This window comes from Pezoporus wallicus, unplaced genomic scaffold, assembly GCF_028554395.1.
Source record: "Pezoporus wallicus isolate ANWC-B61680 ecotype Strahan unplaced genomic scaffold, APGP_CSIRO_Pwel_v1 contig_3817, whole genome shotgun sequence".
Classification (NCBI taxonomy): domain Eukaryota; kingdom Metazoa; phylum Chordata; class Aves; order Psittaciformes; family Psittacidae; genus Pezoporus; species Pezoporus wallicus.
This window is the reverse complement of record NW_026635157.1, coordinates 12,006,690-12,023,945: the sequence shown is the minus strand read 5'-3', so window position 1 is coordinate 12,023,945 and position 17,256 is coordinate 12,006,690.

The window sequence follows — 17,256 nt, the reverse complement described above, 5'->3', positions numbered from 1 at the left end:
GGCTCATAGGAGAATGAGTTATGAGCTAAAGACTTCAAATTTTTTCATTCCCTCAGGCTGAATCAGAGAAACTTGAGGGCTTGGTAGCATATACATGAAAAGATGGTATTCTAAGAGCTGAGATTTTGAGTAGCAATCATATTGGTGGCTGCCTGACACCTTTCAGAAACAATATCTTTTATGGAAAAAAAAAAATTAAAATCCTACTGTGTGGAGATAAAAAGTCCAATGAGGAGTTAAATATGGTAGCATCCATTCACTGTTTGTGTATGCAACTTGCCGGTAGTTGCAACACAATGTTCTCTGGAAAGTAAGAAAAAAAGAAAAATCCCTGCAGTATTTTTTTCTCGTAATGTGTAGAGCATGATGTCAGCTTGGCAGAGGAATTTTAAAATAATAGCACACCTTTTTACAAAACACAAAGCATATCACTTGCAAAGGCAATAATATAGCAGGTGTAGTATAGAATCATAGAATCATAGAATAGTCAGGATTGGAAAGGACCTTAAGATCATCAAGTTCCAACCCCTCTGCCATGGGCAGGGACACCTCACACTAAACTATGTCACCTGAAACTACAACTTGGCCTTGACTTTCTTCATGAATGAAGAAGCAGGTAGGCAGTAGCAAAGCAGACAATTTCTGCTGGACTCTCTGGTACATTCATTTCAACCACTCTTTGAACTGGTCTGCAACCCTGGAGCCAGGCAGACCTTATAAAGGTGTTTCTATGAGGATGGGAAAGAGAAAACTACCGAGAGAACAGTACAGCTGCTTTCATCTCACTGCCTCAACGCCTTATACTTCCCCCCCGCCAGTGAGAGAATACACTAGTTTACATTGAATTTCAACTGACAGCAATTTTTATTTCTGTGAGTGGAAGGACACAGATGAATTTTTTTCAATTCATAGAATTACATCTTTTCAAAGCAATCCAGTTAGAAAATATTCATGAACCTGAGGCTTTGAAGAAGTCTTTCGTTGGTGTCTTTTTTTTAGTAGTATTGGCTTCAATTAGATATTCATGGAAGAATATATAAGAATAATTTTTTTCCTATAGAGCTTTGAAGGTGAAGATTTGGACCTTAAATACCTGACTTAAGTTTAGATTTTCATTTAGAATATGTTTCCATTTGAATTAATTATTTACATGCCTTCACAGACTGAAGAAGACACAATGAAATTGAAGACATGAACTTCTCTGGACCTGTTAGGGAGTGAGGTCTTATCTGAGGAATATTTCAGAATCTAGTCATTTTTGTGCAAGAACTAGTTTAAGAAAGGACTTCAAATAAATCTATGTTTCAGATACAGATACGTAACCACCTATTGAAAATAAATACTGGAGGCCAAGCTAAACATTCCAACATAGAGAACTAATTATGGTAAATGAATTGCATCCCAGAAACATTTGAGAATGAAGAACTTGTGCCCACTGTAGGAGAGGATCTCGTTCGAGACCATCTTAAAAATCTGAACGTGTACAAGTCCATGGGTCCTGATGAGATCCATCTGTGGGTCCTGAAGGAGCTGGCGAATGAAGTTGCTAAGCCACTGGCCGTCATATTCATGGCAGTCAGGTGAAGTTCCCGACGACTGGAAAAAGGGAAATATAACCCCCATTTTCAAGAAGGGGAAAATGGATGACCCAGGGAATTACAGAGCAGTCAGTCTCACCTCTGTGCCTGGCAAAATCTTGGAGCAGATTCTCCTGGAAGGCATGCTAAGGCACATGAAAACCAACAAGGTTCTTGGTGACAGCCAGCATGGCTTCACTAAGGGGAAATCCTGCCTGACTAATTTGGTGGCCTTCTATGATGGGGCTACAGAACTGATGGACAGGGGTAGAGCAGTTGATGTCATCTACCTGGACTTGTGTAAAGCGTTCGACACTGTCCCACACGACATCCTTGTCTCTAAATTGGAGAGACATCAATTTGATGGATGGACCACTCAGTGGATAAAGAACTGTCTGGATGTCTGCATGCAAAGAGTTGTGTTCAATGGCTCAATGCCCAGCTGGAGACCAGTAACGAGTGGTGTCCCTCAGGGATCGGTGTTGGGACCGGTCTTGTTCAACATCTTCATCGCTGACATGGACAGTGGGATTGAGTGTGCCCTCAGTAAGGTTGCCGATGACACCAAGCTGTGTGGTTCGGTTGATACGCTGGAGGGAAGGAATGCCATCCAGAGGGACCTTGACACACTTGTGAGGTGGGCTAATGCCAACCTCATGAAGTTTAACCATGCCAACTGCAAGGTCCTACACCTGGGTCAGAGCAATCCCGGGCACAGCTACAGGTTGGGCAAAGAAGAGATTCAGAGCAGCCCTGCGGAGAAAGACTTGGGGGTGTTGGTTGATGAGAAAATGAACATGAGCCGGCAGTGTGCGCTCACAGCCCAGAAAGCCAACCGTATACCTGGGCTGCAACAAAAGGAGCGTGACCAGCAGGTCGAAGGAGGTGATCCTGCCCCTCTACTCTGCTCTTGTGAGCCCTCACCTGGAGTATTGTGTGCAGTTCTGGTGTCCTCAACATAAAAACGACATGGAACTGTTGGAACAAGTCCAGAGAAGGGCCACGAGGATGATCAGGGGACTGGAGCACCTCCCGTATGAAGACAGGCTGAGAAAGTTGGGGCTGTTCATCCTCGAGAAGAGAAGGCTGCGTGGAGACCTCATAGCAGCCTTCCGGTGTCTGAAGCGGGGCTATAGGGATGCTGGGGAGGGACTATTCATTAGGGACAGGACATGGAGTAACGGGTTAAAATTTAAACAGGGGAAGTTTAGAGTGGGTATAAGAAGGAAATTCTTTCCTGTTAGGGTGGTGAGGCACTGGAATAGGTTGCCCAGGGAGGTTGTGAATGCTCCATCCCTGGCAGCGTTCAAGACCAGGTTGGACGAGGCCTTGGGTGATATTGTTTAGCGTGAGGTGTCCCTGCCCATGGGAGGGGGGTTGGAACTAGATGATCTTAAGGTCCTTTCCAACCCTAACTATTCTATGATTCTATGAAACACCCATATTACTCTGCCTAAAACCACTTCTAGCAACTTGTTTTACAGTATTTCAGGTACCAGGATGGAAAACATGATTTTCTGCCTGTGCTGTGTTGAATTTCAGCTGAAAAATCTATTCTGAATCAGTCACTGGAAAGTCTTGCGTCTGATTTTGCACATCAGAGGCAAATAGATAAATAAACCCCTTTGCCATGAAATTAGATGTTTTGCTATAGCCCACTTTCCAGAAGATTTGATTTTAATTCCAGTATAAGAGGAAAACATCTTCAGAAACCTCATCATACTCTAGCTGCCACTTTAGCTAGCTGCTTTTCACAAAGATTGATGCTATTTAATTATTCTAATATTTTTTCTTTATGAATTTCATTAATTCCTTAATCGTTGCTATAAGAATATGTAAGAAGATATTTACTTCTTTAAATTAAATCATATCCGATTTGCATGTCTTAGACCTTCTAAAATGGAGGACTATAAGAATCGGAAGATGCTTTCTACAAATCAAATTTTTCTTCTTTCTTTGTTTTCTTTTCCTACAGCATTTCTGGATAAGGCTCCTGAGACATCTGTCTGAGCTATGGTATGGATTTGAGGTTAAGGATGTCAGGTTAAAGCACTGTCTGAAACTAAGTGCCACAGGACAGACCATATGTAATGTAAGAAAACACTGCATCATAGAAAGGGGCTGATTCATTTCTTTCCTTTAAGGCAGCTGATCACCAAGCAAGCCATGAATTCCAGATTGTCAACTTCATAACAAAGGAACAGAAGTAAATTTTTAACTCAGAAGAGATCTTGGCTGGTTCCAAATTTCACTGCTGTTTTGGCTGTCCTCGCTTCACTGCCAAATGCTAAATATTCTGAATGCCAGCCATCACCATCAGTAAAAATGTCAGTACAGTTCATTTCTTCCACTGATGCATATTTCCTTAGGATTACAGAGCATCCTTTATGGATCACCGTTTAATCTCAGTGGCTTTCTGCCATGCCATCTGCATTGAAATACTCCTGGATTTCTGGCTAGTTTTGTCTCTCTGTATTTGGACTAATAGTGTTAATAGAGCTCTGAATAGTGAATGACATGGTGGTAAAAAAGAAAATAAAACAATATCCCCAAATGACTTTCAGGACTGGTGAAGAACAAAACTTTTTATCACTTTCATATTTTCTGTCACATCTGCTTCCTGCAGAGAAAAACATCAATGCCAATAACAAGTATGCTAATTACTGTTTAGGCCATAGCTTCAGGTCTTTAAGTAATGTTGAATAATTCTTTGGTTCAGTCAGGAAATTTGCTAAGGCACATTTCTCCAAACTGCTGCCAAAGGCAATGTCTGTTTTTAATAATTGAAAAATAAACCAGATTTACACTTTCAAGTGACCACATTTTTACAGCTCCTTTTGGGCTCCTATGCAGCATTTGACTTTACCCCACTTCATGCTTTCTCCTTCCAGGCAGAAGGAGACTCAACTAATCTGCACTCCAGTGCAACACTGAAGATCACAGTCCTGGGAGCAAACTGTTTTATGCACTTTGGTTTAATGTAGTAGGAGGTAGGAGCAGAGGTGTAGTGGTGGTGGAGCTATTCGCTTTCAATGGCTCTGAGCAAAATCTGAGAAAAGGGTAATATATGAAAGAAAAGAACAGAAGATGTTGAAAATTTTCTCTAACATACAGTAGAAAATATGGAGAACTTCCTGCTTCCTATTGCAACTACATGTGTGATTAAAATGAGATACCAGACACCATCAATTTGGGATTGAACAGACTCGTTTGAGTCTGAAGCAAGGGTCACAGGAGAATGATGACATCTAGTAAAATTACTTTCTTCCTCTACAGCTGTAGTAGTCAGTTAAAATCAATAGGTTACACTGATCTCTCTATGCTCTTTACTCTTTCAATTTTGGTGTCAGTCTTTGGTGCGGTCCTGAGCTATTCACTTCAGCTATTGATGTCAGAAAAATTGAGATTAATTTCCCTTTATTTTATAGTTCAGAATGCCAGAAGAGAAGATAGGTTGCATTGAAACACCCCTTTCAAGGAAGTACTGCTCAAGGAAGAAAGACCAGTAACATGTTTCCTCAGTAAAGAACTATGCATATAAAACATCACAAGCCACTTTTCATCTCTCTGAACTGTTTTGGTGCTTGCTTTCCCAACAGCTTTTCTGTTTTGAATAGTCATGTCTGCGGAAATCTGTGAAACAAAATCAATGTTTGAGGGACATACACATTCATTTTAAAAGCTGAGTCAGGAAATCCCTATTCAGACTGGAATTACAGAATTTTTCCTGAGTGTAACCAGACCTTTCAAGTCTAAACTAGGTTTGTACTAGCAGTTTCTTCAAAATAGTTCTGTTACTCCCACCAAGGACTCTCTGCAAGTACTAATGGTGAATGTAGGTACATAAGAACCCAAGAATGGCCCTAGCGAGTCAAGGCCAAACATTCACCAAAACTACCATCTTGTCACCAAGAGTGATGGTAGAATATAATACACCAAGGCTCTAGGAATACTTCTGCAGGGTATTCTCATGGCCTTCAGTAATTTATGGTTTAGGGAGTTCCTGAGCCAGAAGGGATGGTTTTGCTTTTCATGACACCAAGTCATTGTGGAACTTCTCTTCCATAGCTTTGTTCCTTGCCAGAGCTAAACTGTTACCATCCATAACATCCTGCAGCAAGGAATGCTTACTTTTGCCTTCTGGGAAGGGGCACCCCTTATTATTTGTGTTATCTTCCAGTTTGGACCACTGGCACAGAAGTGCCATGAGCAAGAAACATAAGAAAGCACAGTGTGATGGCTTAAAATGACATTGGCAGTTATTGGCCTGTCATAAGTTGCTTCTCCCAAGTGGGTGTGAGTTAGTTTCTTTAGATCATTTGCTGTAGTTGCCTCTGCCTGCTCATTCAGTCTCTGGAGACTGTAGCAAGACAGTGGTGTACAGACTGTAAATTTAAATTCCTTCTGTGAACTACAATTATCTTGAGAGCAATGTTTTATCATAAGTAACATTTTATTTCTGAATCTGCAGAACTTAGGAAATAAAAGTCAATACCACTGTCTTCTTTCTTGTTCCTCAGAGACTTTTTATGGTCTCATGTGAATCTAGAAGGAAGAAAACTCATTTTAACAGGAGCCTTGGCCACTTCAAATCTGTATGTTGTTCCAGTGGACGTAACGTATTCAATTTTTACATATTTCCTGATTTGAAAGTCAAATCTCAATGAAATATAATACTGGTGACAAAAAAATACAAAAAACAAACAAAGAAAACAACGCATGGGAACAGAATTTCCTCAAAAACTCAAGTTGACATTCCCACATACTCTGATACTCCTGAAACACAAGAAAAGTATCTATACCTATGGGCTGCCCAAGAAAGTAAAGGCAATTGAAAGAGAAGTAGCTTGAAAGATTGTAGGACGTTGCCCAGTGCTGAATGCTGAGAGCACTATGTGCAGCTAAGAAAGGACTTTTTTCCTTCAAAGACAAGGTTTATCTGTTGTTGACGTCATGACAATATCTTCTGCAGTATGGCCTTCAAGTGCCTTCCTATTTTACTGTGGTCTTCTTACAGTTGCCATTTGCCTACATCTCCATTTTTATTTCTACACTCTGTAGATGTAACTTACTAGGGAAAATTTGGTTTGACCAAATACTTTGAAATAACAAAGTCTCATTACTTGTAAATTTGCCAGGTTGGTCCTGTTTTTCCATTGGATTGTGCTTTCTGCTTCTATACGTTATACCATTAGCATATTTCAAGACAAAACAAAACGTAAAATGGAAGGGAAAAAAAGGTAAATCTGTCTTATAAAGGTATTTCATACAGAAGGTTTTATTTCACATGAAGAAACACCAGTATACATATGCAGATGTCTCTGCAACCAAGCAGATCTGTATAGGCATACCTGAAGACCAAAAATAAGATCCCTTCTATTTATTTAAGGTATTGCCAAGAAGACCTGCATGGCTGAGGGCTGAGATCAACTGGTAAGTTTACTGCTTCTAAAGTGAGAGAACACTGAATTGAGAAAACAGTACTTTCCAAAAGGTTTATTTTAAAAACAGTAATTTCTAAATGTACTATTCACTGGATTAATTTTTTGAAATGTGATTGCCTGGAGATATGCAGAGGTTGAGATCCAGGTCAGTTGCCTTACTGCTTGATAAAGGCAATTAGGCTTCCAATCCATTACAAACTGCGTTAATTAAAAATATGCACATACACAATTTAAACAAAATTAAAACAGACACCATCTTTCCCTGAAAGAGAGCAACTGAGTGCTACTGTAAGAGTTACTACATGGACAAGATCTCCTTGTCCATTGTCACATAGACCTGATAACAGATTATTATCATCATCATTAGTAGTATTGTTATTGTTGATATTATTATTATTATTGTTATTATTGTTATTATTATATCCTGACTTTGAAGATGTCCTGTTTTCTGCTGGGATAGAGTTAATTTTCTCCCTAGTAGCTGGTACAGTGCTGTGTTTTGGATTTAGGATGAGAATAATGTTCATAGCACACACATATTTTAGTTTCTGCTGAGCAGTGTTTACTGCTTTCAAAGACTTTTTAGCTTTCACACTGTCCTGACACCAAGGAAGCTGGGGGTGCACAAGGAGCTGGAAGGGGACACAGCCAGGACAGTTGACCCCAACTGACCAAAGGGATATTCCAACCATATAGTTTCATGTTGAAGAATAAAAGTGGGGGAATTGGTCAGGGGTCTGGCTGGGCATTGGTCAGCGTGTGGTGAGCAACTGCACTGTGCATCACTTTGTTCATATATGCTTCTATAATGCCGTTATTTTTGCTTCCTTTTTCTGTCCTATTAAACTGTCTTTACCTCAACCCATGAGTTTTACCTTTTTTACAATTCTCTGTCCCATCCCACTGTGAGAGAAATGAGCGAACATTTGTTGTGTTTAGCTGCCTGCCAGGTTAACCCACAACAGAAGATTAAATGACTTGATTGATGTTGTCTGCTGTTCATTAGAGTGTACTTATGTTTTGGTCTTCATCATCTGATAGAAAGAGAACAGATACTTGTATATGTTTCCTTTTGCATGTCATGTAGCACTGAATACTCCAGGTCCAGCATTTTATTACCAATTGTCTAGGGGTTCACTCTTTCCATAAATCTGTGAACCCTAGAGACAATTATCTATGGCATTTTCAGATCCTGAGTTTGCATTCTGGAGGGAAAGATGAGGTGAGGTCCTGTCCTTGAAGAGTAGGTTATCAGATAACTGTTGGAAAGCACTGTCCCATATAATTATGTTTCTGCCAGAGAACCCTTTTTCTCATCATTCCAGTTCAACTTTCTTAAGTAACTTGTCTTGGGTAACCAAGTGAGTCTTGCTGAAGAGTCACATGCAATTACATTTCATTCTTCTCAATTCTTTGCACTATTTTCTCAGTCATACAGTTGGGACACCCTACTGTTGCCTTCTTGTACCCCATTCAGTATTTATTTATGCCAATTAGCCCTTACTTAGGTCACAAGCAGCCAGTGGTCTGGAGTGCTGCAGTACCCATGTGCCAGGTCTAAACCATTTCAGTGTATTCTGGGTTTCCCAGAGTTAGACCTGCAGCACTTGAAAAATAAACTTTGATGGTCTTAGCTCTTCCAGCTCAAGAGGTTTAAGTAGCAAGGGCAACTATTGCCTGTGAAGAGGTTCTTGCGCTGGAAGGGTGTTTGGGCTTCCAGACGTCCATTTCACACTACTGCTGCATGCGGTAGGGGTGATACAAAGAGTGAATGAGGCCGGCGGAAAACTCTCTGCCCTTTGCCAAAAAACAACTCCAGTCCCTGTCCACCCTAATGTGCCAAAGCAAGGACTGCCAGGTGGTCTCACTCCAGTCTCTCCAAACAGTAGTTCATATAGTTATAGCAAAAAGAAATGCAAGCATAGTTTAGCACAACATACCACCTCTGCTCAGGAATGGCCCAGGCCTAACCCAGTATGGAAAATGAATTACCTCCCAGCTCTACAGAGGGAAAGCCCTCCCAGCATTGGCAGACCAGGGCAGATAGTCTGGCATGCAGCTGCCCTTGCCTTATCTAGTCCAGATACAGAGGAGAGACCCCAAATTCCACTGCTGCCCTGTCCCAGCCAATACATAACAAAAAGACTTGTTACAATTCCTTGCAGACAAAATAAAAGCGTTTCAAAAGAACAGTGATCCCGAGCCCAACACACTCATTAGTTAGGCCCTGAGCACCTTGCAGTACCAGGGGAAAAAACAATCTCTAAGCAACTTGAGGCATGGTGAGCTTCCTGTCCAATGGTGCTTGCAGCACTCACAAAGGGGTGACTTTGCTAGTGCTTTCCCTCTGTAATTTAAACACATTTTATTTCAAAGATGCATGAATTTAAATAGAAGCCTAGTTACAGTTAGGAATGTATGCATACTTATATATGGATAGTCTAAACTATGTACTTTATACTGGTCAGGGTTTTTCTCACCTCTTTTTCCTCAGTTTTTCCTAATTGGAAATGGACTAAATTGTGCTCACATCTGTATATGGAAATCAAGACATTTAAGTAAGCTAAAATTCCAAAATGAGATTGACTTTCCCTGTTTAGACTCAAACACAGTTTACAAATCTGGCATGTTGCACATTGTTGTGTCCTAGCCCTGCTTAGCATCAAGCCCAGGGAAAGCCACATTGTCTTTGTCTAGCGTTATTCCTCTCCTTAAAGCTGAGCAGGGCCTGTGAAGCAAGCTCTAAATCTTTGCGGTTTACTTTATAAGGTGAAATAACCATGTAATTATATCATAATTACATGGCAGTAAGCAGAAATTAGAGGGAAAAATATTGCTAAAAAACTGGATGCAATTATGCAACTTTACACTTTTGTTAGAATTTGCCAAGATCTTGTGTCAATCTAGGCAATTGCTCCTCCTTGGTAAATATGTAATTTCACTAAACTGAACTCCCATCTTAAAGGACAGACCAATGATGTATTTATGTTGTTATGATACAGTAATAATTACCATACCCAGCAACTGCATGGAAGATACTGTGCAATCAGTTCTGAAGACATGATGAGTTGAAGATTGCCCACATCATACTGCTGTTCTGTAACTTAAACCTAGATTCTCTTTCTCTCAGCTTCTAACATCTACTGCATGTTTGGAAAGGAGGAACCGGTTCCTTCTACGTCAGAAAATAACCTTGCTTGTTATTCTGAATCAGAAAAAGGCTATATCCTCTAGATGTCGTTACAAAATTTCCCTGCTTCAGCTGTGTTTATTCCAAGACAGTTGAAAGGATGGATTCAATCCAAGATTCCCAATATTCATGTACCTTCATAAAGATGTGTAAGAAAATCTTATTGCACCCAGCATGACATGGCACAGTAGCTTTCTAATTTTAAGAATTTAGAAAAAGAAATTAGGAATAGAAACTACAAGATCATGACATGATACTGACTTCTTACTTGAGCAGCTTCTCCCGCTTGGTCCTCTAGCTCCTGGACTCTGTTCCCTCATCCCTTCTCACTTCATTTCTACCATGGTCAGTGTGCTATTTCTTACCCCTGTTTTTCTGGCTGGCAGCGGCATTAGTAGTGGTGCCAAAAGGCTGGTCCCACTGGAGCTCCTCTTCACAGATCAGCCTGATGGATGCTGCTTTCACTCTGCTAATCTTATGGATCTACTTAGATGCCCCCACATGAAAAGGTTCTCTTTTCAACAGGAGCATTTTGGGACCTTCCGAAATGTTTAGCTTCATCCTGTTGGGCATCCTGCCATGCAGGCAGGAAACACAGACAGAAGGTCTTTGCATTTCTTCTATGACTCCTGTTCCTTAATTTGGCATAAAATCCCTTTTAGCCTCCTCACTTTTACATAGCCAGCCTGAAATGATGAAGCCTACCTCCGTGGCTTATAAGAAGACAAGGCTACAACAGGAATATAACTTCTCAGTTTGGGAACCATTTCCAGCAAAACGGGCACACTGCTGACTTCAACCAGAGGAAAGACTTCCAACCATTCTCATGGCCTGAGCCATTCTCTGTTTGTTTGTGTAGGAAGTGTGTCTAGTCAAAACCTTACCTTCAACTCTATCATACAGGTTTTAAAATCATATTGTCATTCCCTTTCCTTTTCCTCTGCATTACAAAATTCCTATTGGAATTCTTTTCCTTCACAAACTGTTACTCGTCCTATAAGTTACTGGGGGCACGAAAAGTCTGTGAATTGCAAAGTCATATCAGTTTACTGTAAGGAAAGAATGAAAGAGAAGACATCCTATAGTAAGAGCACAAAATGCTAAAGTACTAAGGACAGATACAATCTGGAGAAGAGCAGGAAAGAGGCATCAATTCCAGAGAGAAGAGGAGGGTTTGGAAGGTAAATTTAGATGTGGGAAAGAGGTAAGACATTGTGGGGAGGAAATTATCAAAAAGATTTAAGGCATGGATTTTCCTGGCACACAAGTTTCCAAATAGCTCAATTTCCTTCTTTTCCTCTGGACTTGCCAAATCCAAAGCAAGACAACCGTAACCTTGTCCTTTCCTGCCATTTTGGCATTTCACAGGTTGTGAACTAGGAAATCTGAGCTTTTGGTGACCTGGGAGGGAAATTAACCTGAATACCCAAACTGAAATATGGATACAGAGGAAATCTGTTTTGTGACTGCTTGGTCATTCTGGCTCAGGGTAACAGCACTCTCATGCTCTTCATTTTGGTTCGTGAGTTAATGCTTTCTGCACAGAACTGAAAACCTCCAAGTTTTACTCCCAAATATGCTATTTTTCTTCCATTTCATGCCATTAATTTTAATTTTATTTCTCCATTTGTGAAACTTCACTTAGATTAATTCCCTGCATCCCAATTATATTTCACTGGCATCTTTCACATCAACATCTCCTGTCAGAAATATTTTTCTTTAACAAAATGAGGGAAATTTTTGTAAATAACTGACTTTACACAAATTTTCTATTCATTTTTCTTTAAGACATGATAACATATACTACCCAAAAATTTAGGCCTGCATTGTTCAAAGTAGTTACCAAAATAATGAGTTTTCAGTAAGTAAATGAAAATTTCTAATGGAACATTTTAACAAAAATAAAGAAACCATTTCAACTCTTATAGCAAAGGAACCAACATTTCTAACACATTTTGAAATGTTTCTTCTGCAAACACTATTAACAAGGGTGCAGAGACATTATACATCTCTAAACATTTTAAAGGTGAAAAGGAATTTTTAGAAGTTGAAACATAACAGATTCCCATGATTTGAACGATAAATGTATACCTTTGCTTCATGTGTAATCATATAAAATAACTTGCTATTGTGTTAATGTACTGTCACTCTTTCCTTTAGCAGGACAAATTAGTATGCATTTATTTAACCTGTCATTACATCATACTGTACATCAGTCACTTTGCAATTACAAAGGTAATGGTTACCATGTAATACTGACAAAGCCACTGTTTGGCTCTTGTAATTGGTAGTCAGTAAAGTGCATTTTCCACATGATGAATGAAGTACCCAGCAAAGCAGTCAATGCTGTATGAGTTTTGCCAGAACAAAGTCTAGTTTTAGAGTCCTATATGAGCTTGAACATACAATAGTGTGTCTGTTTCTTGTTTTTTTCAGTTCTGTTACAAAACTCCATAGAGTGTGTTCAGCAGGGGAGAGCAGTGAAGGGAAAAGGAGCATATTTTGTGGTGGGGAGGGGAGGAAAGAAACTCAAAGAATAAAATCTGTCATGTGTAAAGGTCACTCCAAGACCTACGTCAGTCTTAAATCATGTTATTTTAATTTAAATACTTTCTGCAGCAGGTCTGATAGTGGTTGCAGTTCCTTGATGGAGCCAGAGATGCTAAGACCGAAGTGAGCCATTTAGTAGCTGGAGCTGATGTCACACTCAGTTAGGATACCTACCTGTAGGTATTTTTATCTCTCTCCCAGACAGATGAGGACGCGCTGCTGTTAACAAACAGCTAAACTTGGCTTTCTCCTATCATCTCTTACGAATTTACTCCTGCAAACAGATAAATCCTCTTGGAATCAGTTCCATTAAGCATTTGTGAGGGCCATATTGATACTTTTTCACACATACAGGTTGTTTCATTGGGGAAATATTGTCATGCTGTAAAATCTATTGAAGAACCAGATGCGGAGAGGGATTTATTCTTTTGTCTTGAATTACATTAATTTAATGAGTAAAAGTTATTGATGCTGCACTGATTTCTATGTTTTGAACAATAATCTGTGACAAATTTTAGCAGTATTTAGTAATCTGATTCCTAATATAACATACGTGTTGCAAGCCTACGTGTCTGGGTAAGTCTGCTTTTTTGATTTTCACTTAAAATCCATGGGAATGAAACGCTTTCTGGAATACCTTTTGCTTCTCTGTCACCCTTTGAGCACAGGATCCATATCACCTGGTGTGTTATTCCAAGAGAAACGCCTGGAGACCTTCTGTGGTGTCTCCTCTCAGCTGCCCAACTGAGCAGCTTCACCAAGGATGCTGAAGGCTATAAAACAGGTACACACTGGAAGCATGGAAGCTGGCAAGCTAAAAAGATGGCTTTCTGCTCCTGTGCTGCGGTGTTGTAAAAGGCTGCACACTCACCCTGAAGAGAAAAAAGCTGGGAAATGTATTACAGAGCTGCCTGACAGCATCAGTCACTTCTCGCAGAGACACACCATAAGCCATGGAGGCTACTTTTCTAATCCTCAGACTTTCTATAGCATAAAACAGATGACAAGTTCTAGTGCTAAAAGGACCAAACAGACAGAGCTCAGCTTTCCCCTTGCAGCAGGTTAAGCCTCCAGTGCCTCTGTCAAACTGCAACATGACCTCTGTCTTTCAGAGCCCTGGCCACCCATAGCATTAGCCCAATTAGGACAAAACTAAGCAGCTTGGAAAAGAGAAACACCTCTCATATCTCCCCCCTTACAGGGCCTGTGGAAGTTCATTTCTTCCAGACAACTTGTGGGTCCCCCTGGAATCTCAAGAGCCAATTGAGATTAATATACAATAACCACAAATTTGCTCAAGAGGGCCTGAATTCAGCACGACTAGGGTTTTTACTGGTGCATTATTCTTAGACATATAAACTAGAATTTGTATTTGAGCTGAGAGACATTCTGTCATGTATTCCTCACAGAATCTTCTTTTCTGACATTTGTGTTCCCTAAACCCATCAATGTACAACTGATTTAATTACTGCATAAAACCCATCAGCACTTCTAGCTTCATTTAGTTGAGTATTGTGTTTGTGACAGACATCAAAGCTCACTGGTGAAAGACAAAAACTGCTTATAGACAATATATTTTCTCCCTGTTTTTCTGACAATCGATGACTTGGGGAACTGCAGCCATTTGCAGTCACCTCTGGCTTTACATCTAAGGCTTAATATATAGAGTTCTGGATTTCTAGGAAAAAATAAATCTCAGGGAAATGACTTGTTTATGCACCCACTATCTATTACATATTTAGATTTTTAAAACATCTGAAGACAACCATGCTACTAAAAAGTATAAAGAAAGAGCAAAAAAAGATTTTCTAATAAATTGTGTGACAGCATATATTCAATTTCATGGGACATCTTAGAACAAAAGCAGTAAAAACACTATAGAAAAATGTTGCATTAGCAAGGGAATGGCCTGCATATAGTATTTTGGCTCTGCTGATTAATTTATCTGACCCTATAAATTCTTTTTATTTGGCCTTTCCTTTCATCTTTCACACTTTGCAGAAAAGCAAAAGATGTGAACAGTTTAGGGAAAAGAGGGAGCTTAGAAGAATAAAACTCAGTGCTTAGATTTTGTCTAGACCTATACCATAAGGATAGGCTTTAGGTTTTTTGAATGCATATTCAGTGGCATTTCAGTATGAATTAAGAATCCATAGTTAAGTATGCACACTGTTTTCTGTGTCTTTTAACAACATGAAACCTAAACTGTAAGCTATTGGCAGTACCTCTTCTGAGCTATTTGCCTGAATTATTTCTGCAGTAAATCTCTTGAAATGTCCACTTAAACAGTAAGGATCATAAATATCTCATGGAAGCCATAAAATACAACAGAATTTTGGAAGTCATAATTTTAATGGATAAAACTGCTATAAAAGAAGGGCCTCTGGGACTGAGGCTAAAGTAAGATTTATCTGAGAGAGCTGCAATGCTAATCCATCTGCAAGTGATAAATTATCTTATGTCCCAGGTGTGACATATTATCCAAAGGGTGCTTAGTGATTAAGGACACAGAGGTATAGATGTGGCTGAGGTCCAAGGAAGCCCTAAGCAATTAGTGGTGACTGGAAATTGTCAACAATTGCTCTGCATGTTTGATAGTTTCCTCTGTGCTCAGGGTTACAAAGGCACATACTCCCAAGTGTCTGCGGTTCATTTCCAAAGTGTGCACAGAGCACAGTGGCAGGGCCACAGTGGCTGGACGCCCATGCAGCCCTGGACAGGATGCTTAAAGTCTTTTCAACAAGGTACTAACACATACCTCCCTGGCTCCTGCTGAAGTCAGAGGATCAGGCCAACAATTAGGAAAAAGAAGAAACTGGGAATGCTTTTTTTAAGGTACATAAATAGAAACATTTCTGTTTGGTCAGAAACAGGAAAAAAAGAAATCTTAAAAAAAAAAAAATCCTTTCCATTCTAAAGAAAACAAAAGTAATTCTTGGAAATGCTGAATTGCACTGTGGTATCATTATAAACTCCTGCTATCCTGAAAAGTCTTTTGAAGAGGCCAGCACAGTCCCCATAAATTAGCAACAATAAAATGTTTAGCCAGGAGGCACGGGTGTGTTGGACTGGATACCCAAATCAGTCCATAGCTTTATACAAACCGATTATGTTTCAAACAGTAAAAATGGTGAGCTGTTAATGGCTGCAGGCATGTTTACATAACTTGGTGTCACTGGAGAAATCATGGACAAACTCCTTGGATTCTCCTGTTTGCAGGGAAGATGAACAGGATCCAGATGAACAGCTCCCACAGCAAAACTTTGAGCCCGTGAGCTGGAGAAGCCACACTCCTCCTGAAGCAGGCTGCCACTCTGCCAGACAGCCCTCGTGAAAGCTTCATCTGGCTGATAAAAAAACTCATTTCTGGAAGAGCCCAGCTGGATTATCAGCATTATTTGGGGGCTTCAGTGGGGGAGGAAGAGCAGAGGCATTTGGGGTTGCACTTTCCAGGCAAGAGCATCAGGCATGAAGAATGACACGCACTCAGTTTGAAACCCTCCTTGTGCACCAAGTCCAGTGTGAGCCTGCTCAGTAGCTGAGGGCTGGCATGGTGCCTCATGTGAGCAACATCTCAGTGGCTGTCCCTGTTTTCCCCTGGTGTTATTGCTCGATTCTCCCCCTAACCTACAGCACACAGGTATGATAGCTGCAGCACTGCACTTGTGCATTGGCCCAAATGGAGTGTATTGCAGAGGGGACTGTCTAGAACTGGTCCTCATCACTTGTATTCCCAAATCTCCATCTAACCAGGATCTGTAAGATCTACAATCTGTTTCCAGAGCTCATGAGATGGAAAAGCTTCAAGAGCAGCTCACAGGCACGACATAACGTATGCTATTATGAACATAGAAAGAGGTAACACAGTCACTGTATGACTAGACTGGGCTAGGTGGAAAGCTGCTGCCCAAACAGAAGTGAGAGTGCCAATTTCAGCCCCCATGACAAGGTATTTTCCATCCTTGCTGGAGAACTCAGGATACCCAGCAGGGTAAGCCAGTCACACTGAAAGTCACATTTGATATTTGGGAGTTCCCTTCAAACTGCCCACGAGCCTGTCGTAGCTCACAGTCTGGCCTCTCCTTCCCTAAATTGCTGAGTCTTTTCAGACCTTGCCTTACCCACGTACAGGAGTGCTGACAGCCCAGTCAGTGCCTTAACTATCCACAGTCTGGCTGCTGTTATTCACCATCTGTTTCTCTACCTTTTCACTTTACCTGAACTAAGTTAATTCCTGAGATAAACATAATGTTTTATTTCATTTATTTCGTTCCAGAAACTGGAAGGCTATTTGTAGGCCTGAGTGAATGCATTTTGGGCAAATATAAAATGTAAATATAAAATATATCTGCTTTGAAATGCAGCTGTGAACTGAAAGACTTGCTTCAGTGAAAAAAATGAGGGGAAGATGTAGGCATTTCTAAAGTCTAAATGTTTTGTTTCAATGGCCTTAAGACAAAAGAGTTTAATTTTTAATTTTAAAATACCAATTGCT